The sequence below is a fragment of the Hypanus sabinus genome, chromosome 1, assembly GCF_030144855.1.
Source record: "Hypanus sabinus isolate sHypSab1 chromosome 1, sHypSab1.hap1, whole genome shotgun sequence".
Taxonomy (NCBI): domain Eukaryota; kingdom Metazoa; phylum Chordata; class Chondrichthyes; order Myliobatiformes; family Dasyatidae; genus Hypanus; species Hypanus sabinus.
In genome coordinates, this window is record NC_082706.1 from 37,039,834 (window position 1) to 37,065,198 (window position 25,365).

Sequence of the window (25,365 nt, forward strand, 5' to 3'; positions counted from 1 at the left end):
CAAAGAGGGGCTGCAACCTCTCGCACTCCGTGTGAGCCTGGTACTCACTCCTCCCGCCCACAGAATGGACAGGCAGACGGAGTGTCAGTGAACCTGCTCAAATACCCGTTGTACAGTACTGCCTTATCGCCTTACCGCCTAACGCCTCCCTCTGACGCTCCTCTCCCTTCCCTTTCTTCCATTGTCTTCTACCCTGTCCATCCAGCCCGTTATCTGTTCATCTATCAGCTTTCCATCCCTTTACCTCACCTCTCCCCCACTCCCAGTTTCCCCTATCGCCTGCCACCTCCTCCCCTTCCCCACCTCCTTGCTCTAACTTCCAGTCCTGATTGAGGGTCTCGGCCCGAACATCGACTGTTCACTCATTTCCACAGATGCTGCTGTGCGTTGGCTTGTGTTTCCAGCACCTGCAGATGTTCCGGTCAATGAGATGCATCATTGTGTGGTACGGAAACTGCAAGGCATCGGGTTGCAAGACCCTGGCGACCCTCTATTTGTGACAGTTCCTGGGAGCATTGTCGACGAGGGGCCGGAGCGAGGCAATGTTGAGGATCCCTACCACCCATCTTTGACCAACTCTCATCAGGAAGGAGGAACAGGGGCATCGAGACTAGGACTGTCAGACCGGGAAACAGCTTCTTCCCTCATGTTGTGAATACCCTGCCACCACCGCGGTAGGTCTCGCCGTTAGCACAGTGAGCTGTTTAGTACTGTTCCCGTGATGCACACTGCATACACTTTGAATCATATTAACTTGTGGTTAATATGTGCTGTGGTTGCACTGGAGATACGTTTGGTTGTGTATACACACAGTCAGATGACAGTGACTTCGAACTTGGACCTTTGGCAGTTAGCTTGATTCTTGCTTAACCAGCACTTGACATAAGCAGACTTTTGTTTTGTCTTATCCTCCGATATGTCTCACTGTCAGACACTTATACTCTACACTCGCCGTCAGAAATCCATTCACAACATACCAACTCCAGACAGACAGTGGCAGGGGTCAGGATCAAATCCAGGTCACCAAAGACCCTGGCACATTTCTACTGGCGAGAGCAATCCAACCGGGGTTGCATCACCGTCTGGTGCGGAGACTCCAGTGCACAGGGTGGGGGGAAAAGCTGCAGAGGGTTGCAAGCCCAGCTCCATCATGGGCACTAGTATTGAGGACACCTTCAAGAGGCAGCAGTCATCATGAAGGGCCCCCACGATCCAGCACTTGCCTCTTCTCATTAGCACCATCAAGGAGGAGGAACATTCTAGGAAATCTGTGGAATTTGTTACCACAGGCAGCTGTGGGGGTCAGGCTGTTGGGTGTATTTAAGACAGAGACTGATAGGTTCTTGATGGGACACGGCATCAAAGATTATGGGGAGAAGGCCGGGTGGGGGGGGGGGGGGTTGAGGAGGGGAAAAAAGGATCAGCCATGATTGAATGGCGGAGCAGACTCAATGGGCCATTTGGATTAGTTCTGCTTCTATGTCTTATGGTCCAGGGTTCTTCCCCTCAGCAGTCAGATTTCCGAACGGACAACGAACTCACAAACAAGACGGCACTTTTTCCAGATACACTACGTTATAAGAAATATTTTGTGTATTGCCTTATACTGCTGGTTCAAAACAACAAATTCCATGACATATATCAGTAATTAAACCTAACTCTAGGCACTGGACACGGTGATGAAGAACCCTTCGTTCATCATGCAGGGACGAATTGTTTTGTCCTTTGAATTATCCTTCACACATCTGCCTTTTCCAGCACCCATGGCTACGTGCTCCACGCACTCACCACTCTCTGCGGGGGAAAATACCTCTGACGTTGACCCTATAGTCTCCTCCGCTCACCATAAAATTATACTCCCTTGTATTGGCCACTTCCACCCTGGAAAAAGATGCTGGCTGTCCAGTCTATTCATGCCCATTATCATCTGGTACGCATCTAACAAATCACCTCACTTTGCTCCAGAGAGAAGCCTTAGCTCACTCAGCCTATCCTCATAAGACATCTAGGCAGCACCCCGGTGAATCTCCACTGCACCCTCTCTAAAGCTTCCACATCCTTCCTACAATGAGAACTCAACATGATACTCCAAGTGTGGTCTAGGCATGGATGATAGGAAAAGGGAGGTCTATGTAGGAGGGAAGGGTTCAATTGATGTTGGAGTAGGTTAAAAGATCAGCACAACATCGTAGGTCTGTGTATGTTAAAGACAACCAAACATTTTCTTACAATTTTGTATGCCAACAGCTAGGTTGGCCAACAGTAGTTTCCTAAAAGCATATGGAGAAGCCAGGATTGCTCCCCTCAGAACAGAGGAGGGTGAGGCAAACCTCGATGGAGGTATTCATAATTACAAGGGATCGTCCTAGGGCTGGGGGATGTTTTCTCTGAGGTAAGACTGGGCTGGTAGTGAGACTTAAAATAATGGATGAAGCACAGCAGACGTTAAGAGAAATTCCTTCACAGCCAAGTTTAGGACAGCTAAGAAACCACTCCTAAAATACTGGTGGAAGCTGCCATATTGAAAGTAGAGATGGACTGAAAGAGCACTGGGACAAAAAGGTGAAGAACTCAGTCCTGGTGAGGGGTTTTGATGATGGCTGTCCATCTCCCTCCATAGATGCTGCCTGACCTGTTGATCTCTTATGAGTTGCTCCAGATTCTATTATCTCACATCTCCAGCAAACAATCTTCTCTGTAAAACTCTACTGACAGTCACAGCACACACCAACCACAAGGTATGGAAAACGTTTATAAATTTTGTTATCTCGCCTTCATATATTGATACCATCAGTGAGTTACTATAAATCGGTGATCTGTAGGTTTAATCTCCGTAAAGTTTAATCAGATCTCCAGCAGGTCAGGCACCATCTATGCAGAGGAAGAAACAGTCAACGTTTTGGGTCAAGGCCTTTCCTCTGGACAGGAAATGAAGGAGCAGAAAGTTGCCCTTTGATCCAGGGAACGTCCTGAGAAATCTCCTCTGCACCTTCTCTAAAGCTTCCACATCCTTCTTACAATGAGGCGATTCTAACTGAACACAATATTCCAAGTGTGGTCTAACCACATCGTTGGCGCCACTGGCAGTCTAACGCCACGGTCAGGAACAATCCACAGCTCAGGGTCTGGGTTACAGCGAGGGAGCATCTGCCAGCTGGGATGCTGAGCAGAAGTTTAGAAATCTGACTCAGCTACAGAGGCCTGGGATGGGATGAGCAAACACCGCGGAGGTACGGAAATATCCGCAGGAAATCCTGCGGGCTTCCACCTTTGACTTGCCAAGTAGAGGGTATCTCACAGCCAGACAAGCCCATGTGGATCACAGCAACATTCCTCTTCAACAGCTCCTGTGCCGGTACACAGATCTTAGAACAGTACAAGCCCTTCGGCCCACAATTTTGTGCTGACCTTTTAACCCACGCTAAGATCAATTGAATCTGCCACTCCTACACTGCCCTCCATTTTTCTACCATTCATGTGACTAAGAGTGTGGGAGACTCATATCTCCTTCATCATCAAAAATGCTCAGCTGGGGATGTACTTCTAGTAGCAGTTGGTTAGATTCCATGTTACCCAGAACATACTGGGGCAATTTTCCACTACCATCATAGATAGCAACCTCACATCAGCCATCGCTGTCTGGTTTGCTGCAGCGTCCCCTCACAATATACAAAACCAACTTCAAACTGGCAGGTCAGCAGAAGAGGTCATTACCTATCATCTACCATCACTGCAGGACGTGTATGCTCCCAGGACACTACCCAGTCTGCAAACTGCCTTTACCAAAAGCTTCCGCTACAGGACTATTTAAACAAAAACTTCACGCCATCTTCAAAGTCTCTTACTCATCAACCATTCTAGTCAGTCACCCCTCTATATATAACCTCAGCCACTGCATGTCAAACACTTTAAACCATCTTTTATAATGCTGCTTACGTTGTAAGGGTCTCAGCCCAAAACGTCGACAGTGCTTCTCCTATAGATGCCACCTGGCCTGCTGTGTTCCAACAGCATTTTGTGTGTTGCTTTAATTTCCAGCACCTGCAGATTTCCTCGTGCTTGCTATTGTAAATGCATGCTGGTATTTATTTATACACATTCTATTCCATAACTGTACTTTAAAGAGTTATGTTAAAAAAATCATGGTAGAGGTTAGAGCCACGGAGAAGTACGGTGCAGAAACAGGTTCTTTGGTCCATTCAGTCAGTGCTAAACTGTTTACTCCCATTGATCTGCTCCGGGACCACAGCCCTCCATACCCTTACCATCCACGTACCTATCCAAACTTCACTTAACCGTTGAAATCGAGCTCACACGCACCTCGTTTCACACTCACATGACCCTCCCGAGTGAAGTTTCCCCTTAAACTTTCCACCTTTCACCCTCAACCCATGACCTTGGGCTGTAGTCCCACCCAATCTCTGCAGGGTCTATGTTGGCCATACTCCTTTCTGTACATGCCGCCTGGCCTGATGAGTTCCTCCAGCATTTTGTGTGTGTTGCTCGGATTTCCGGCATCTGCAGATGTTACTCTTTGTCTTTAAAAGGACTAGATGGGACAGAGTTTGTCAAACGTGTTCAAAGAAGTTTCCTTAATCAGTACATACTTGAGCTGCTATTATTGGAGTATAAAAGTTGCATTGTAACCAAAACTATGTAGTCAGCTTTGAGTTTGCTATTTGCTATGCATGTATCCAATTTAGTAGGAGAATGAAATCTTAAGAAAGTAGAAGATAATGGGGTGTTAATAATTGAGGCTAGCTAAGAGATGTAGTTTATAATGGTGTGTTAGTGAGAGGTAGCTAAGAGATGTAGATTAGAACATGATTAAGTCAATGGGTAGAAACAATAATGGCGGATGTACTTGTGATATGCAACTATAGTCCGATTGGATATGCTAATACAACTAAACTAGGAGATTGCTATAAAAAATGCTATGTACAAGGATCAGTGGGCAATCAGCGACTAGCTCAATGACTGTCTCAGCTTTGATTTGCAAATTAAAGTTTAACCCTTCTTGAAGAATCTTCTGCGTCTCCTGGTCGTTTGTGGGGACGAGAAACCATGACACTATCAGGGAATGAGACAGGAGAGGTGGCAGAGGAATGCTTTGCACCCAGTGACTAGTTTCAAAGTAAGTATGCAGGTCTGGTCCGCGGGTTGAGATTCTAAATTGGAGAAAGGCTGATTTTGATGGTATCATATAGGATCTGACAAGTATTCAAAAATAGTTCACCATGTTCAAAATAAAATTTATTATCAGAGAACATCCATGTCACCACATTCAACCCTGAGATTATTTTTTCTGTGGGCACACTCAGCAAAGCAGTAACTGTAAACAGGATCAGTAAACAACAAACTGTACAGATGCAAATATAAATAAATGATTAGCAAACACCATCAATCCCCGGGCTGCACATAAACAGATCTTTCTTGAGAAGAGCAGGCTTTGTCAGTAACCTGACTTTGTCTTTTTTATAGGGCAGGGCAGCTCTACAACCCACACCTCCAACCTCATCTCATTGACTGGAACACCTGACTCCAAATAGCTCTTGTCGAAGGCATTACCCCAGAGGGTCACATACTTCTTTTGAACCTAGACTGTGATAGTTTAAATGGTGTAGTCAGTATTGTCGACAGGAAGGACAATTGTTTGTGTGTTATTAGTTTAGGCAGATTGTATTTGTCTATTATTGAGATTTAGACAAAGATCTGACCACATTTCATGAGTAATTAATGCAGAAAACCAGATAATCGCAAAGGGAACACAAACTTTTTCTTGTAACTGTCCGACCCTGCGATTCATTGTCTTGCAGACATTCACAGTAGAACAAAGGAATCAGTAGCACAAAGACCGACAATCAATGTGCTAAAGGAAAACTGTGCATGTATAAAAAACAAATCCATAATACTGAGAACGTGAGTCGCCGAGTCCTGCGACAGACCTTTCGAAATGATAAAGCCGAGAAGTTTAAAGTTACTGACCCTCTCCAACGCTGAGTCCTGGTGAAGACTGGCTCATGGATCTCCGGTTTCCTCCTCCTGTAATCAATAATCAGCTGTTCGGTTTTGAGTGAGAGGTGGTTGTTGTGGCACCATTTAGCCAGATTTTCAATCTCCCTCCTACTCTGCTGATTTATCACCTCCTTTGATTCAACCAGTGTCCTATGCACAATCGCTTTCTTTAAATGAGGGGACTAATACTTAATTACTGCTGATCTCACCAACACCTTTTGGAACTGAAGTATAAATCTTCGAGCAACACACACAAAATGCTGGTGGAACACAGCAGGCCAGGCAGCAGGAGAAGTACAGTCGACGTTTCAGGCCAAGACCCTTCATTAGGACTAACTGAAAATAGTAAGAGATTTGAAAGTGGGAGGGGGAGACCCGTAAAGATAAGAGAAGACAGGAGGGGGGGGGGAGGGATGAAGCTAAGAGCTAGGAAGTTGATTGGCAAAAGGGATACAAGGCTGGAGAAGGGGGAGTATCATAGGTCGGAAGGCCTTGGAAGAAAGAAAGGGGGAGGGGAGATTGAGAACAGACAAGGAGTTATTGTGAGAGGGAAAGAGAGAAAAAATTATCAAAAATTAAAAATTAGGGCTGGGGTAAGAAGGGGAGGAAAGGCATTAATGGAAGTTAGAGAAATCGATGTTCATGCCATCAGGTTGGAGGCTACCCAGCCGGTATATAAGGTGTTGTTCCTCCAACCTGAGTGTGGCTTCATCTCGACAGTAGAGGAGGCCATGGATTGACATATCGGAATGGGAATGGGACGTGGAATTAAAACGTGTGGCTATTGGGAAAGCCTGCTTCCTCTGGCGGACAGAGCGTAGGTGTTCAGCAAAACGGTCTTCGATACTTAATTCCTTCAGCAATAAATAACAACATTCTGTTAGCTTTCCCAGTGTCTTCATGTACCTGAATATGATGCTTTTGGAAATCATAAATGCTGCTGTAATCTGCAACTCACAGCTGTGTAATCTCTCACTATTTAGATAATATTTAAATAGTGAGAGATTACACAGCTGCGTGAGGGTCCAGAGGAGGCTCATGAGAAAGACCCCGGGGAATGAAAGGGTTAATGGGTGAGGCACGTTTGATGGCTCTGGGCAGGAACTCGCTGGTATTTTTAAGAATATAGGGGATCTCATCAAAACATATCGAATATTGAAAGGCCTAGGTGGAATGGATATGGAGAGGATGTTCCCTTTAGTGGGGAGAGCCTTGTACCAGAGGGCATAGCCTCAGATGAGAAGGATGTCACTTTAGAACAGAAATGAGAAAGAATTTCTCCAGCTAGAGGGTGCTGAATCTGTGGGACCCATTACAAAGGTGACTATGGAGGCTTTGCAAGCCATTGGGTATATTTAAGGCAGAGGTTGATAGGTCCTTGATTAGTAAGGACACTAAAGGTTACAGGGAGAAGGCAAGAGAATAGGGTTGAAATGGATAAATCAACCATAATGGAATTGTGGGCTGAATGGCCTAATTCTGCTCCTATGTCATACGGTGTATGGTCTCTTTCTCTGCCAAAATGGCAAATTTCTCACCTTTGCGTGTTATACTCAGTTTTTCCAGATCTTCACCCATTTACCTATATCTCCGTGTTTTGTTACAGTTAACTTGCATCCAATTGACAACCTACTTTTTCTCCCATCAACAAATAAAGGAACTGTACCTCCTTGGACAGCCTTGTCTAAATTATTTATGTAAATTGTCAAAAGTCTCAACATCACACCTTGTTGCATCTTGTCTGCCAGGAAAAGACTAATTTACGCTGACTGCATGTTTCTGGTAAACCAGCTCAAATTTCTCCCCACACCAACACACTACCTAATCAAGTGACCAAAACTGACACATTACTCCAAATTCGGCCTCACCAATGTCTTATACAACCTCATCATAACAGGCCAACTCTTATACTCAATACTTCTTGATTTATAAAGGTCAATGTACCAAAAGCTGTCTTTATGACCCTATCTACCTGTGACACCACTTTTAGGGAATTATGTATCTGTATTCCCAGATCCTTCTGTTCTACTGCACTTCTCAGTGTCCTACCACTTACCTTGTATGTTCTACCTTGGTTTGTCCTTCCTGATAAGGGATAGGTAAATAGGGGTATAGACTAAGAATAATGATTAGCTAATGATCAATTACCTTATAGGTACCTTATGTTACTGTTGTTGGACAAGTCAGAAAGAAACCTTACCCTGCAAGGTGACAAACTAGACATTGTCCTCTGATAACGCTAGACAAAGGTTCAAATAAGAAATTATCTGGCCATGCAAAAGCATTTTGAGGCATAACTAATTATGGGTATAGAATGATTGAAGGGACATCTTAAGGTATAACTAAATATGGGAAGGATAGTGTAGGGAACAGAACATTTGTGAGAAAGGGGAAGGTGTCAACATAAGGAACTGATGTTCTACCCAAGCTAGCTTTGGCAGAAAATAATTATAACTAACCAATGATAATTTTTGTATCTAATAATATCTTAACATGTGGTTGAAACTATTCTAAAACTGTCTTAATTCGCGATTTCCTGTGTACGTGATGATCAATGTTATAAATTGTGAAGAATTGTGATTCGGAGGAGGGTAGTGTCTGGACTGGCCCTTTGGGAAATCAGTCCGTAACTTCCCCCATAGCATACTATGAATAAAGAGTAAAGTTTGATAAAGTATTGCTTGTTTTGTTGTGTTCGTGGTTACTTGTGCTCTTGCATCGGGTCGATCCGCCTTGACACTTCCAAAGTGCAATACCGCACACTTGTCTGCATTAAACTCCATCTGCCATTTGTCAGCCCATTTTTCCAGCTGGTCCAAATCCCTCTGCAAGCTTTGAAAACCTTCCTCACAGTCCACTACACCTCCAATCTTTGTGTCATCAGAAAATTTACTGATCCAATTTACATTATCATCCAGATCATTGATTTAGATGACAAATAACAATGGACCCAGCACTGATCCCTGTGGCACACCACTTGTCACAGTCCTCCACTGGCTTCTCCGATTGAGCCAGTGTCTAATCCAATATGCTACCTCACCATGTATACCTAGCGACTGAATCTTCCTAACTAACCTCCCATGTGGGACCTTGTCAAAGGTCTTACTGAAGTCCATGCAGACAACACCCACTGCCTTCAATTCATCCACTTTCCTGGTAGACTCCTCGAAAAACTCTGATAGATTGGTTAAACATTGTCCAAAAGCCAATCTATCACTGGCTTACATTATTCAGCTTTATTCATTTGTGGGAAATTAATTCATCAGAATCACATTAGGACCCAGCAGACTGAGGAACTGCTAAAAGAACTAGTTATTGAAGCAAATTGCACTGGTTCATCAGAGGGAAGGCTAGATCATGATGGGAGAGAGGGATGAAAGGGTGGGGTGAGGGAAAGGTGGTGTTTCTGGTCATAAAGGGCAGCAGGAACCCAGTGGGCTGAATGTCCTGGTCTGTCTTCTGGAGTCATAGAAAAGTACAGCACAGAAACAGGCCGTTCGGCCCATTTAGTCCAGGCCAATCTTTTAAACTACCTTCTCCCTTTGACCTGCACCAGGACCATAGCTCTCCATACCCCGACCATCCACTTATCTCTCTTACTTATCGAAATCATGCACAAGCTGTGCTGTCAGCTCATTCCACACTTTTACCACCCTCTGAGTGAAGAAGATTCCCCTCATGTTCCCCTTAAACTTTTCATCTTTCACCCAACCTCAGTGTAGTTCCATCCCACTTCAGTGGAAAAAGTCTGCTTGCATTTACCCTATCTATACCTCTCATAATTTTGAATACCTTTACCAAATCTTCTTTCCATTCTTCTACTCTCCAAAGAATAAAGTGTTAACCTGTTCAATCTTTCCTTATAACTCAGGTCCTCCAGATCTGGCAACATCCTTGTAAATTTCCTCTGTACTCTTTCAACTTTGTTTACATCTTGTAGGTAGGTGATCAAAACTGCACACAATACTCCAAATTCAGCCTCACCAATGTTGTATACAACTTCAACATAACGTCCCATCTCCTGTACTCAGTACATTGATTTATGAAGGCCAATGTGCCAAAAGCTTTCTTTAGCACCCTGTCATTGTCAATGAAATATGGACCTATATCCCCAGATCCTTTTGTTCTACCACGTTCCTCAGTGCCCTACCATTGACTGTGTAAGACCAACCCTGATTGGTCCAACCGATGTGCATCAATCAGAACAACTTTCAGAGGACATTAGAAGAAGAATTGTAGAGACGCATGAAGCTGGAAAAGGCTGCAAAAGCATTTCTAAAGACCTGGGTGTTCATCAGTCCACAGTAAGAGAAGACGTCTACAAATGGAGGAACTTCAATTGCTGCTCTCCCTAGGAGTGGGCGTTCTGCAAAGATCACAGCAAGAGCACAACGTGCAATGCTGAAGGTGGTGAAAAAGAACCTGAGTAACAACAAAAAGACCTGCAGAAATCGCTAGGTCTTGCTAGCTTCTGTTCATGTGTCCACTATGAGAAAAACACTGAACAAGACTGGTTCTCATGAAAGGACACCACAGAGAAAACCAAAGCTCTCCCAAAAAAAACATTAGTGCACATCTCAAGTTTTCAAAAGACCACAATGTTTCTGGGACAATGTTCTGTGGACAGATAAGACAATTGTGAAGCATGGTTTGGGGCTGCTTTGCTGCCTCAGGGTCTGTACAGCTTGCAATTGTTAAGGGAACAATGAATTCAAAACTGTATCAAGACATTTTATATGAGAATGTCAGAGTAGCGGTCCGTCACTTGAAGCTTAGTAGAAGTTAGATGATGCAACAAGACAATGATCCAAAACACAAGGGTAAATCAACAACCAAATGGTTTAAAAAGGAAGAACATTTGAGTTTTAGAACAGCCAAGTCAGAGTCCAGACCTTAACTCAATTGAGATGCTGTGGCATGACTGAAGAGGGTTCTTCATGCAAGATATCCCAGAAATATAAATGAACTGAAACAGTTTTTTTTTTAAATGGAGGAATGGTCTAAAATTCCTCCTTGCCGTTTGACAAGTCTGATCAGTAGCTACAGGAAATGCTTGATAAAGGTTATTGCTACTAAAGGAGGTACTACCAGTTATTAAATAGTTTTTCACAAAGTACACTGCAGATGCTGTGGTCAAATCCAGACGTACAAAAAAGCTGGATGAACTCAGCAGGTCGGGCAGCATCCATTGAAAGAAGCAGTCAACGTTTCGGGCCAAGACCCTTCGTCAGGACTAAAGGAGGAGGGGACAGGGGCCCCATAAAGAAGGTGGGGGGAAGGTGGAAAACCAATCAGAGGAAAGATCAAGGGGTGGAGGGGAAGCAGGGAGGTGATATGCTGGAGAGGTGAAGAAGGAATCTAAGGGGAAAGCACTATGGGTAGTAGAAGAAGACAGAGTCATGAGAGAGGTGATAGGCAGCTAGAAGAGGAGACAGAATGAAGGTGGGGTGGGGGAAGGGGGAGAGAGGGAATTACTGGAAGTTGGAGAATTCGATGTCCATACCAAGGGGCTGGAGACTACCCAGACAGTATATGAGATGTTGTTCCTCCAACCAAAGTTTGGCCTCATCACGGCAGTAGAAGAGGCCACGTATGGACATATCTGAATGGGAATATAAAGGAGAGTTGAAGTGAGTGGCAACCAGGAGATCCTGTCTGTTGTGGTGGACGGAGTGGAGGTGCTCAATGAAGCGGTCCCCTAATCTGCATCGGGTCTCGCCGATGTAGAGGAGGCCGCACCGGGAGCACCGGATGCAATAAACGACCCCAACAGACTCACAAGTGAAGTGTTGCCTCACCTGGAAGGACTGAAGGCATTGCTCTGCAATTCACCCCCAAAACGCTAGCTGGCGGTGGGGTTTCTATGCCACTGTGTACTTCGTGTACTGAGCGCATCATGTTGGAGTTGGAGCTAATAAATGTTGAACAAGGGTTACTTTTATTGAAAAGAGAGAAGACGTCGGAGGAGATGGTGTGTACGACCATTGAGGCAGAAGGAGGGTGAATTTTCTGTGCTTGTCCGGCCACTGAGAGACATGGAAGAGGAAATGCATTTCAAATATTTTTGGATGTCGGCAGGTAGATTTGACGATTTGGTTCGTCGTCTCCAACCATTTATTTCGCATCAGTGTACGCACAGTATGCCTACAGACAGGAGGAAACGCGATGCTACCAAGCGGACCAATCACAGTTGTGATTGCGTCGCCGTGACACGCAGTTACATTTTCAGAGAGGTGCGGGTCAGGCTATGGCGTAGGTTACAGCGTAGGTTAAGCAGCTACGCCATACCTACAGCGTACATTTGACGCAGAAGTACAAATCAGCCTTAACACTCGGAATGGGAGGGTTACCTCGAGGAAAGGCTGGACAGAATGTGTGTATATCCGAGTTCAGAAGAGTACAGGGAACTTGACAAATAAAATACTTAAGGATTCTGACAAGATGGATATACAGAGGATGATAAAGTATGTAAAAGGGTTAATACTTTGTTAAACAATAGCAGCCTGTTATTCTGAAAGAAACCGCTGATGATCAACAGATGTGCTAATTTTGTTATTCACTGCTGAGCAACATTTCTCCCTGATGGTGGCCGGCCAGGGTTTCAGGACGCACACAGCGGCATGCAAAAGTTTGGGCACCCCTGGTCGGAATTTCTGTTACTGTGAATAGCTAAGTGAGTAAAAGGCATAAAGTTAAAGATGACACATTTCTTTAATAGTTTAAGCCAGTTTACCTTTTTATTTCCATCTTTTACAGTTTCAAAATAACAAAAAAAGGAAAAGGGCCCGAAGCAAAAGTTTGGGCACCCCGCATGGTCAGTACTTAGTAACACCCCCTTTGGCAAGTATCACAGCCTATAAATGCCTTCTGTAGCCAGCTAAAGGTCTTTCTGTTTTTGTTTGGGAATTTTTCACCCATTCTTCCTAGAAAAAGGTTTCTATTTCTGAGAGTCTGTGAGGCTAAGCACAGCTCCAGTGCCATCAGGAGCAGGAAACCAGAGGTCCATGAGCCAGTTCTCATCGGAGATGCAACATTTAAGATGGCGCTACTGAAGATGAGCAATAACTTACTGGTGGTTCCCAAAGCAAAAAATACTACTGAATACTTTATTAATACCACTTTTTCTGTGGTAAACAATCACGCAAACAATGAAGAGGTCAGTGAAGGTGAGGCTGACCCAAAGTTCAAGGCTTTTGTGTGCGAGATGGATTCCGAGAGGTTGAGGCATGTCCAGTAGTTAGAGTGAGGTTGAGACCAAGTTGGGGCTTGCGAAGTGGAGAAAAGTCCGAGCGGTGGGAGTTTCAGAGCCAGTCCACCTAAACTGAGAGCAAGGCCTGCTCAATCTAAGTGCCAGGCTGATTGGGAAATGTCAGATATGGGCTGGAACATGGTAGTGGGGTTCAGGTCCAGAGCATGTCGACGCAGCGGAGGCCTGGGACCAGATCGAGGAACGAACCGATGTCTGGACGATTTCAACGCTGGACCAGATGAATTGAAAAGTCAGGATGTTGTAACTGGAGCCAAGGGTCGTGCCAGTTCTGCTTGCTGCTCCACAATCCACTGCACTGTGGCTGTGGCCTGCTCCGGGCTTTGTGTCTGTGAGCGCCAAGACGTTTCGCTCTGCTGTGTGATGAACGGAGACTGTGGCCTGCTCCAGGCTTCGTGTCTGTGAGCGCCAAGACGTTTCACTCTGCTGTGTGATGAATGGAGGCTGAGGCTGTAGCCTGCTCCGGGCTTCGTGTCTGTGAGCACCAAGACGTTTCGCTCTGCTGTGTGATGAGCTGTGGCTGAGGCCTGCTCCGGGCTTTGTGTCTGTGAGCGCCAAGACGTTTCGCTCTGCTGTGTGATGAGCTGTGGCTGAGGCCTGCTCCAGGCTTCGTGTCTGTGAGCACCAAGACGTTTCGCTCTGCTGTGTGATGAACGGAGGCTGAGGCCTGCTCCAGGCTTCGTGTCTGTGAGCACCAAGACGTTTCACTCTGCTGTGTGATGAACGGAGGCTGTGGCCTGCTCCAGGCTTCGTGTCTGTGAGCGCCAAGACGTTTCGCTCTGCTGTGTGATGAGCTGTGGCTGAGGCCTGCTCCGGGCTTTGTGTCTGTGAGCGCCAAGATGTTTCGCTCTGCTGTGTGATGAATGGAGGCTGTGGCTGAGGCCTGCTCCAGGCTTCGTGTCTGTGAGCGCCAAGACGTTTCGCTCTGCTGTGTGATGAACGGAGACTGTGGCCTGCTCCAGGCTTCGTGTCTGTGAGCGCCAGGACGTTTTGCTCTGCTGTGTGATGAACGGAGGCTGAGGCCTGCTCCAGGCTTCGTGTCTGTGAGCGCCAAGATGTTTCGCTCTGCTGTGCGATGAACGGAGGCTGAGGCCTGCTCCAGGCTTCGTGTCTGTGAGCGCCAAGACATTTCGCTCTGCTGTGTGATGAACGGAAGCTGAGGCCTGCTCCGGGCTTCGTGTCTGTGAGCGCCAAGACGTTTCGCTCTGCTGTGTGATGAACGGAGGCTGAGGCCTGCTCCGGCTACTCTGAGTTTCGTGTCTATGGACTTACTTTCATTCTGAATGTTGTTGATTGCTTTTATCGTTTCCATGATTTTCCCCCTCTCTCTTCGCACTGGGCGTTTGCTGGTTTTCTTTTAATGGGTTCATTTGGGTTTCTTGTTTTGCAGTTGCCCGTAAGGAGACGAATCTCAAGGTTGTTTAATGTCTACCTGCTTTGATAATAAATGTACTTTGAATCAGAGGTGGAGAGGACCAGCAACTTTAAATTCCTCAGTATTATCATTTCAGAGGATCTGTCCTGGGTCTGGCACCCAAGTGCCATCACGGAGAAAGCATGGCAGTGCCTCTACCGCTTTTTCTTTCTTTTCAAATCTTTTTATTATTATTGTTATCCAAAAATAACAAGAGTACATCGAAATAAGTAACACAATGTCACAAAAGGGAAAAAAAAGCAATATTAAGGATTGAAAAATATGGTGACACAAAAAAAAGAGAAAAGAAAAAACCTACTAAAGCAAGAGAAAAGTGAGGGGAAAAAAGAACCCGTTGGCTGTCCAACCCCGGAGCCGTGCGTCACACAAAAAACTTCTAAAGACAAACATCAAACTGCCAGCAAGAAAAATTATACCAAAATTTACAATTAGATGGTGGAGGAAATACATCAATTAACTCAAATGGTAGTAACGAGCAACTGTTTTTTAAGTTTGCAAAGATTCGGCATGACATCTAAAACTTTGACAAACTTCTATTGCTGTGTGGTGGAGAGTTTATTTCTCATCCGAGTCGTTGACGTACAACGTAAAAGGAAGCCCGTCTCTCGGTTTAGGTGGACAGGCTCTTTGGAAGGTAGGAGGGAATTGGAGCGCCTGCACAAGACCCACACGGTCACAGGGCGAGCGTGTGACAGGTAGCGACGGGAACAGAATTCCAGCACAGTCCAGTCCATCACGGATAAAACCCTTCACACCTCTGAGCACATCTGCATGGAGCGCTGTCGCAGGACTGCAGCATCCATTGTTAAGGACCCCCACCACCCAGGCCATGCTCTCTTCTGGCTGCTGTCATCAGGAAGGTGGTACAGGAGCCTCAGGAACAGTTCATCAGGCTCCTGAACCACAGGGGATAACCTCACTCACACCATTACTGAACCGTTCCCACAACCAATGGACTCCCTTTCAAGGACTCGTCATCTCATGCTCTCGATATTTATTGCTTTTTTATTAGTAGTATTATTTCTGTTTTCTTTCTTTTTGTATTCACACAGTGTGGCGCCTTTCGCACGTTGGCTGATTGTCTGTCCTGTCTTTTGTTGATTCAGTTGTGTTTCCCGTATTTACTTTGAATGCCCACAAGAAAATGAATCTCTATGGTGATACTAGAAGGGCTGAGATGGCCTGTTTCTGTGCCGTAATTGTTATATGTAATTGTCTTTTGTATATATATATAGACACACACACACACTTTGCTAATAAATTTACGCTGAACTTGAAATTTGAATCAACCCCTCCATCCTAGCAATGTGCAGAGTCCAAGCAATCAAACTCACCCAAGCTTCAACAGGCAGTGACTATTTGGTTCACCTAGCCCAGGGGTCGGCAACGTTTACCACTGATGAAAGAGCCGCAGGTTGCCGACCCCTGACCTAGCCCATGTGAGATCACCTCTGTCTTAGCCCAACAGACCTCAGCCACGTTCCTCATTGCAGCGAAACATATGAACGTTAACAATTGATCAAGAGTTTCAAACCGCCTGCTGACAAACGCTGACACTCTAATTACTCCGAGTTGTCACTTCACTCTTACTCTGGCCTGCGCTCACTCCTCCAACGCAATCTGCTCTGTGCCACCCTCTATCGGTCAAATCCCTGACCAGGCTTTAAATCCCAGGAAATGCCTGGTCTGTGTAATCTCTCCTCGCACCCAGAGACCTAAACGACCCTTCCTCGAGGTTGGAGGCTTGATCTCTGCGAGTCCGGGGCAAGAATTGGGGGCCTGTCCTGGTGTTGGAGGCGTGCGAGAGAGGAGGGAGTAAAATCGTGAAGTTGGGAAGGGGGCTTGTTTCGCTGCTGTTGTCTTGCTTTGTGCTTGTGTTGTACTGTTGAATACTGTGGGCATGTTGGGTTGGCACTAGAAAGAGTGGCTCCACTTGCGGGCTACGCCCAGCATATCCTTGGGTGTGTTGGGTGTTAACACAGATGACACATTTCACTGTACCTTTCGATGTACACATGATAAATCAATTTGAATCTGAAAACTAATGCATTCTTCCTGGTAGAAGACAAGTCATCTAATTCAGCCTTGAACAGTGGAAGCATAAATAACACCTCCAAGGTGTTATCCCACCCCTCCATTTCTACTTCTCAACATGCATAGATTTTGTCACAAACAAGAGAAAATCTGCAGATGCTGGAAATCCAAGCCGAGCAGGCAGAATACAGTTGCCGTTTCGGGCCGATTTCAGCAGGACTGGCAAACAAAAGACAAGCAGATTTAAAAGGTGGGGAGAGAGAAGCACAAGGTAGTAGGTAAACACGAGGAAATCTGCAGATGCTGGAAATTCAAGCAACATACACAAAATGCTGGTGGAACGCAGCAGGCCAGGCAGCATCTACAAGAAGCACTGTCGATGTTTCCGGCCGAGACCCTTCGTCAGGACTAACGAAGGACTAACATTAGTCCTGACGAAGGGTCTTGGCCGGAAACGTCGACAGTGCTTCTCCCTATAGATGCTGCCTGGCCTGCTGCGTTCCACCAGCATTCAAGGTAGTAGGTGTTGTGTGTATTGCATAGATTTTGTGATTATTTTGGTCCCTAAGTCTTGTAATGTTGAAACGTAGAAATAGACATTTTTAGTGACCTATGAACTCTGGAGTTCAAGAGACACAAGGAGTCCCGGGGGAGGAATTCAGCAAATCCTTTGCCTCCACAGGTGATGCTGAACCCACTGAGTTCCTCCAGCTACATCTGTGCCGAGGATAAAGAGTCGACGTTTCGGACAAAGACCCTCCATCAGCACTGAACTCCCGATGAAGGGTCTCGGCCCGAAAAATCCCCTCCATAGATGCTGCCCGACCTGCTGAGTTCCCCCAGCAGAATGTCTGCTGAACACTATCTCTACCCTTTAAGAAGTTCCCTTTTTTTTGATTCAGATTTATTTATCAAATGTATATCAGAATATACCATAAAATGCATCACGTGTTAACGACCAACACAATCTGAGTGTGCTGGAAGGACCCGGCACATTCTGGCCCCAACACAGCATTTCCTCAATGCTCGGCAGCAACAGCAAGGCAAACCTCTTTTCTCCCTCCCACTTACAGAGACAGTCCTCCAACTCTGAGCCAGGCCTTGGGGCCTCCAGGCTTCAGTCATCAAACTTCAACTTCCAGCCTTCAAACTGACCTTTTACTGGGTCCAAAACACAGACACTCATATAATGAAATGCATCTGCCAATTGTCTTAAGCAATTGTAATCTTAAGCGCCCATCTGCCTTGCTTACAATACCGAAGGATTAAGCAAACTTGGGAGGAGACTGATTTTCTAAATCATTCTGCCTTAAAAACATATGATAAACAGAACTTTGTACAATCCCATTAGTCACATCTGGACAAACCAGCTCAGATTTTATAGCATGGAACAAGTCTACGCAAAGTTTCAACCACCCGCTTTACAATAATCCAACTTCCTATTCTCCCAACATTCCTATCAACTGCTCCACAGATTCTACCCGTCACCAGCACGGTGGTTGACAGGAAGCTCCTGTGGGAGTAGAAAAAGCCATTACATTGGGGCTGTACTACTCCCTTGACCCTAGAAGCCCAAGTGCAGTGGTACGACCAAGCGCCACAAACTGGCGTCTTCCTTGGCCGCAGAGGATGACCATGACCTCTTCTGTGCCTCGCCGTGCCCTTCACTCTCCACGGAGCGTTGCAGGGCTGCCAGACCTCGCTGTAGATCTCACTCGGCCAGCCCGCCGGAGCTGGCTTAGCAAGCTGGAACTCGACGGGGTACGAGGACGCCGGCCACCCCCGTGCGGTTTAGCCCGCCGGTCCAAGCGGTGTACCGCGCGCGGCCCGGCCGCTGCCACATGCAAGCGGCTACTTGGAGCCGCAGGTGAGAGCTGAGAGTCCGATGGAGACCAAAGGTGATGGTCAGCCGCCCCAGAGTCACCTTCACCAGAGGTGCTATCCCTCCCTGCTCACCCCTCACAAACCCTCTGAAATATCCAGGGTTCCTGTGCAGTCACACTCGGCACAGGAGGCCAGGATTAAACTCAACTTTGTGGAGCTGTGAGACAGTGACTGGACTGGGCGCCCTCACCGTCTGGACTTTCTCCCTGTCGCCACTGACCCAGCCTCTTAGCACGGCGAGTCGTCTACATTCAATTCCATAAGATTTAAATTTGGCCAATGCTCTGTTAAAGAGGACCTCACCAAAATCCTTAGCAGGTAGAACAAGGAACAGTGTAACACCGTGCAGGCCCTTTGGCCCACGATGCCATGCTGACCTTTAAAGTCATGATGAAGGGTCTCAGCCTGAAACGTCAACTGTTTCTGACTTGCTGAGTTCCTCCAGCATTTTGTATGCATTACTCTGGAGAATCTCTGCACCTGCAGAATCTCTTGTGTTTTTGCTGTAGCGGTCTACGACTTGACTCGACAGGACTAGGCAGATTAATGGTTCAGCATGGACAAGATGGGCCAAAGGGCCTGTTTCTGTGCTATGACTTTGTGACCTTTTAACCCACTCAAAATCTTTATAATCCTTCCCTCCGACCTAGCGTCAATGTGCCTATCTAAGAGTTTCTTAAATGACCCTAATGGACGTATCTGTCCCTATCACCACCCCAGCAGAGCCTTCATCACCCGAAATGTCGACTGTTTGCTCTTTTTCATAGCTGCTGCCTGGCCTGCTAAGTCCCTCCAGCATGTTGAGTGCATTACCTTAAGATTATGCCTACTCATATTAGCCATTTTGATCTTGGGGAAAACGTCTCTGGATGCCCACTTGATCTGTGCCTCATCATCCCGTACACCTCTATTAAGTCATCTCTCATCCTCCTCCTCTCCTAAGAGAAAAGCCCCAACATGTCCAGCCTATCCCTGGGAAGCATCTAGGCCAGGCAACATCCTAGTACATCGCCTCTGCAGCCTCCCTAAAGCGTCCACCCTTCCTATAACGAGGCGCCCAAATTGACATCATCTGAGTGTCAAAGGTCACGGGGAGAAGGCTGGAAAATGGGGTTAAGAAACCTGCCGGGAAGGAATGGCAGAATGGATTCAATGTGCCGAATGGTCTAATTCTGTTCCTATGTCTTACTGACCAGAACTGAACACAATATTCCAAGAGTTGTTCTGGATTTCCAACATCTGCAGAATCTCCTGTGTTTACAGTGTGCAAACGGTGGTGTAACCAGAGTTTTTTAGAGCTGCAGCGTTACCTCACAGCTCTTGAACTCAGCCCCTCAACTAATGAAGAACAAGACACCATACGCCTTTTTAACAACGTTATCAACTTGCAAGGCAGTTTTGAAGGGATCCTTGGACGTGGACCCCAAGATCACGTCTGAAAGTTCATATAACTAACACCCATTACACTTCTCTCACACTCGCAGGTGCCTTATCCTCTACTGACCACAGGCAAACCCTCCGCGTGAGGATCTGTGCAACATGCCCATCGGTAAGCCACTAAACCTTCCCTTCCCTGGTCCACAGTGCTCAAAAGGTAACAGGAGCGACGTCCCAGTCCAAAACAACGATTCCCAAACACAGACCTCGGAAGGTTTGCCCTCAACTTCCTCATCACTAAATATTAAGCTTCCGGTTCCCTGAAGTTATCACGATAGCGTAGCGCTTTACAGCGCCGGCGACCCGGGTTCAATTCCCGCCGCTGCCTGCGAGCAGTTTGGACGTTCTCCCCATGACCGCGTTGGGGGGGGGGGGCGTTTCCTGCCACATTACAAAGACGTACTGGTTAGGGCTGGCGAGCACACTGCACTGGCAGCATATCTTTGGACCGTCGGCCGTAGATGTTAATGACACAGCTCACTCTCTGTTTCAACATACACATGACAGATAAAACTATTCCCTTGTTTCCGTTATTTACTTCCTGCACATTGTCATGGATTTGTCTTCCCTGATTACATTTTATTTCAAATATACGCTATCTTCTAACACAAATATTGATGCAAACCCAATTATTCAGCACAACTTGCAGGTCCACTTTTCCATTTACATCATTTGATTACTTAGGAATATTGTAATTTATATTTCGTCCGAGCGGTCTCCATCTGCTGGCATGAACATCGATTTCTCGAACTCCTGGTAATTTCTCCCCTCCTCTCCCTTAGTCATAGAGAATTTCAGCACAGGAACAGGCCTTTTGGCCCATCATGCCAATAAATCAACAGGCCCCGTCCCTTCTTCCTGCGCCCAGAGCTTAGCCCTCCACACATCTCCCATCCACGTACCTGTCCAAATTCCTTGTTGAAATTGAACCCGCATCCCCCACTTCCATCGGCAGCTCGTTCCACACTCTCCCCACCCTCCGAGTGAATGCCCTTAAACACTTCACCTTTCACCCTTAACCCATGACCTCTAGTTCTAGTCTTCAGTGAAGAAAGCCTGATTGCATTTACTCAATATATACCCCTCATAACTTTGTATACCTTTGTCAAATCTCCCCTAATTCCCCCATGCTCCAGGGAATAAAGTCCTAACCTATTATTTTTTTTAAATAATATATTTTTATTCTTTATTTCCCAAAAAACAACAAAGAAAAACAGTACATCCACAAAAACCACGACCACAACAAAATCAAATTAAATATTGAGCAGCAAAAGGGAGAATAATATAAAGGCAAAAGAGCACAGTTGAGGTGCACCGCACCAAAAAAAAACTTCAGTCCTCACCCCGTAGGAAAGTCCAATACAGGGCCCCATGTCCTTCGCCTCACCTGCCAATCACCTCCCTTTCTCCCATGGTCCACTCACTCTCCCCTATCAGTTTCCTTCTTCCTCAGCCCTTTACCTCTTCATCCTATCACCTCCCAGCTTCTTATTTCATACCCCCTCACCTGGTCTCGCCAATCATCTTGTAGCTTATATTCCCTGTGCCCCACCCCCCCATCTTCTTATTCTGCTGCCTTCTTTCCAGTCCTGATGAAGGGTCTTGGCCTGAAACATTGACTGTTTATTCCTTTCCACTGACGCTTCCTGACCTAACCGGTTATCAGTGCCGTATCACCCCCAGTTAATTTACAGGAGGACCTGAATCCATACTCTGCCAAAACGGAGCCCTCAAGACACAGACCTCCTCTGCATCATCCATCGGGGGAAAAGAGAGGCCATAAGACATAGGAGCAGAATTAAGCCATTGAGCTCACTCTATCATGGCTGAATTATTAGCCCTCTCAACACTGTTCCCCTGTCATTTCTCCTTAACCGTTGACGCCATTACTGAACAAGAACCTCTCAACCTCTGTTTCAAATGTACCCAAGGCTTGGTCTCCACAGGTTTCTGTGGCAGTGAATTCCACAAATTCATCACTCCTTGGCTCAAAAAATTCCTCTTCATCTTAGTTCTATAGAGACGTGCCCTCTGGTCCTAGACTCCCACACTATAGGAAACATCCTAACACCCCCTCCACATCCACTCTATTTAAGCCTTTCAAAACTCAATAGATTTCAATTAAACCCAATCTCGTTTTTATAAACTCGAGTGAGTTGATTCAATTCCACCTCCTGCAGGGATCAAGTTAGGGCTGGTGGGAGAGAAAGGGGCAATATCCATGAGACTGGGGCACAAACTGGTACCCCATGGCACAAGGGCACTTTAACATCCCACGGCAAGATGACACCACCATTCAACATGAGGGGTCTTATAGCACACAACATCTTAGTGCCCAAGAGAACACGAGTACCCTGAAATACAGGGGTGGGGGGGGGGCTACACCCCAACATGTGCAACTTGACCCTACAACACGGGAGTGAGGTACCCTGCCATGAAGCACCACTGTCACCCTATGGCACAGGGCACCCAGCACCATAGGAGAGGCTTGGCACCAACTTACAGGTCACCCTGCCACGTTCAAACCTCAGAGGGCCACCACCAGAACGGAGCACCCCTGGCACCCTGTGACCCAGAGACACCCGGCAGTGCAGTAGCACCCCAACACTTGTGTGAGTGCCCGCCGTGAGGTTTCATTCAACGCCCGCCCCCCACCCGCAATCTCCGGCCCCGCGCGGCCTCGCACCCATGACCCGGGCAGGAAAGTCGGTGGGACGGGCTCGGGGCCTAAGCGAGTGGAGAGAAAGCAGAACCGCTTACCGGGGACCCGGCGGCCGATACCTTGCTGTGTTGGGGTCTAGGAGCCACGTTACCCGCTCTCCCTCCTCCACACACTCCAATGTCCGCCTCACCACTTCCGGGTTCTGCCGTCACGTGATCAGCGGAGCCTGGGCGGAACGACCTCTGACACTGAGTAACCAGGGTAACAGGGGTCACACAGGGTAACAGGGGTCACACAGGGTAACAGGGTTCACATAGGGTAACCGGGGTCACACAGGGTAACAATGCTGACACCAGGGTAACCAGGGCTCACACCGGGTAACTGGGGTCACACAGAGTAACCAGGGTGAATGTTAGGGTAATTAGCCCACATACCAGGGCTGATACGAGGATAGCCAGTGTAACCAGGGGACATGTCAGGGTAATCAGAGTAACTTGTGCTCCCACACAAATGACCGAAACTGGGCTAACTAGCAAAGTGGGGAGGATTAGACTAACTAAAGATTGGCTTTATTTGCCACATGTGCACTGAAGCATACAGTGAAATGCATCATTTGCGCGGACGACCAACACAGTTCAGGGGCATGCTAGCAGCAGCCAAGTGTCGCCAAGCTTCCGGCGGCAACGTAGCAGGGCCACAAATCACTCAACTTAACTCGTACATCTTCGGAACGTGGGACGAAGCCAGAGGGCCCGGCGGAAACTCGTGCGGTCGCAGGGAAAACGCGCGATCGCTGAGCTTCGGGTGACTCTGGGCCTGTACTCGATGGAGTTTAGAATAATGAGGAGGGATCTTGTTGAAACAGTACACAGCAATAGCATAGTGGTTAGTATATCACTGTTCCAGTGACAGAGACCCGGGTTCAGAACCACCGCTGTCTGTGAGGAGTTTGTACGTTCGCTCTGTGATCTTCTGATTCCCCCGGCGTGCTTTGGTTACTTCCCACATTCCAAAGACAGCAGGTTAAGAGACTACTATATACCCGTGGAGGGAGAGGGTGGTATAAGCGAGGCAGGGTTTAAGGGTCAGCTCAACATTGTGGGCCGAAAGGCCATTACTGTGCTGTACTATTCTATGTTCTATGCTAGTAAGGGTTTTGTCATTGTAACAATACTTACAATGCCTCAAAAATAAATTATCTCAAAGATTGAAAATTTTTGTGAATAAAAAAAACCCTACTAAGCAAGAAAAGTGAGAAAAGAAAAAGAAACCCATTGGGGGTACAACCCCGGAGCCATGCGTCATACAGAAAGCTTCTGAAAGTAAACATCAAACCACCAACAAGAAGAATATATCAAAAAAAACATTTAGATCGTGGAGGAAATCTATTTGATATGATACTGAAATGATAATAATGAGCAAATGAGCCCAATCTCTTCTCAAAATCAAATAAAGGTTCAAAGGTTCAACTTCTAATTTTCTCCAAGCTAAGACACAGCATCACTTGAGAGAACCATTGTGACAAAGTAGGGAGCAGATATATTCTTCCATTTCAACAAAATGGCTCTCCTAGATATCAATGTAACAAATGCAATAACATGTTGGTCAGACACAGAAATACCATGGATATTTTGAGGAATTATTCCAAAAAGCACAGTCAATTTATTAGGTTGTAAGTTGATTCTGAGTGCTTTAGAAATCGTCCAAAAGACTGACTTCCAAAACTGTCTTAATATAGAACATGACCAGAACATATGTGTCAGTGTAGCTATCTCAGCTTTACATCTATCACAATACTTCTCAACATAGGGAAATATTTTAGAAAGTCTCTCCGTCAAATGGTAACAATGTACAATTTTAAATTGAATCAGTGAATGACTAGCACAGATCGAAGAAGAGTTAACCAGCTTCAGAATCCGCATCCAATCCCCCCATATAAAAGTCAAATTCAATTCCTTCTCCCAATCCTGTTTAATCTTAAGTAAAGGATGCTTATCCCATTGTAATAATAAATTATAAATTCTTCCAATAGAGCCTTTCAATGAGGGGTTCATGTTCATAATAGTATCTAACAAGTCAGCCTCCAATATGTAAGGAAAATTACTTAAATGTTTTTGTAAAAAATGTCTAACTTGAAGGAATTGTAAGGGCCGTTACTGTGCTGTACTATTCTATGTTCTATGTTAGTAGGGGTTTTGGTCACGTGGGTGTAATCTGGCAGTGCCGACTCAACGAACCAGGCGGGCTATTTATCTAAATAAGTAATAAAGTGTAACAGCTTCGAAGACAACGTCAAAGTAAATCTATTATCAAAGGACATAAATGTCACCATTTACAATCCTGAGATTCATTTTCCTGAGGGCATTTGCAGGAAAATAAAGAAATACACTAGAATTTATACATAGATAAAGACTAACAAACAGCTAATATACAAAAAAAGTCACATTGTGCAAAGAAAGAATAAAGAATTCTGAGAAGATGAGTTCAAAGTTCAAAGTAAATTTAGTGTCAAAGTACACGTACATCACCATATAAAACTCTGAGCTTTATTTTCTTGCGGGCATAGTTTGGTATGGGCCCCCAAATCCTAAGGACTTTCTGCAGGGGCACAATTGAGAGCATCCTGACTGG

General features: G+C 46.0%; 1 protein-coding gene across 4 annotated transcripts in view; it reads right to left on the reverse strand.

Moving 5' to 3' along the window:
• Positions 1-22,956, reverse strand: part of ikbkb (inhibitor of nuclear factor kappa B kinase subunit beta) — a 146,028-nt gene extending 123,072 nt beyond the window's left edge. Inside the window, exons 1-2 of one of the 4 annotated variants that reach the window (XM_059967690.1) lie at positions 22,833-22,943; positions 5,986-6,042 (exon numbers count right to left, since the gene is read on the reverse strand). The gene's annotated coding sequence lies outside the window, so the exon portion shown is untranslated. Of the gene's footprint in view, positions 1-5,985; positions 6,043-22,832 lie in introns of all 4 variants that reach the window. The other 3 variants (XM_059967707.1, XM_059967681.1, XM_059967699.1) reach the window with 3 other exon arrangements.
• Between the last annotated feature and the right edge of the window lie 2,409 nt (positions 22,957-25,365).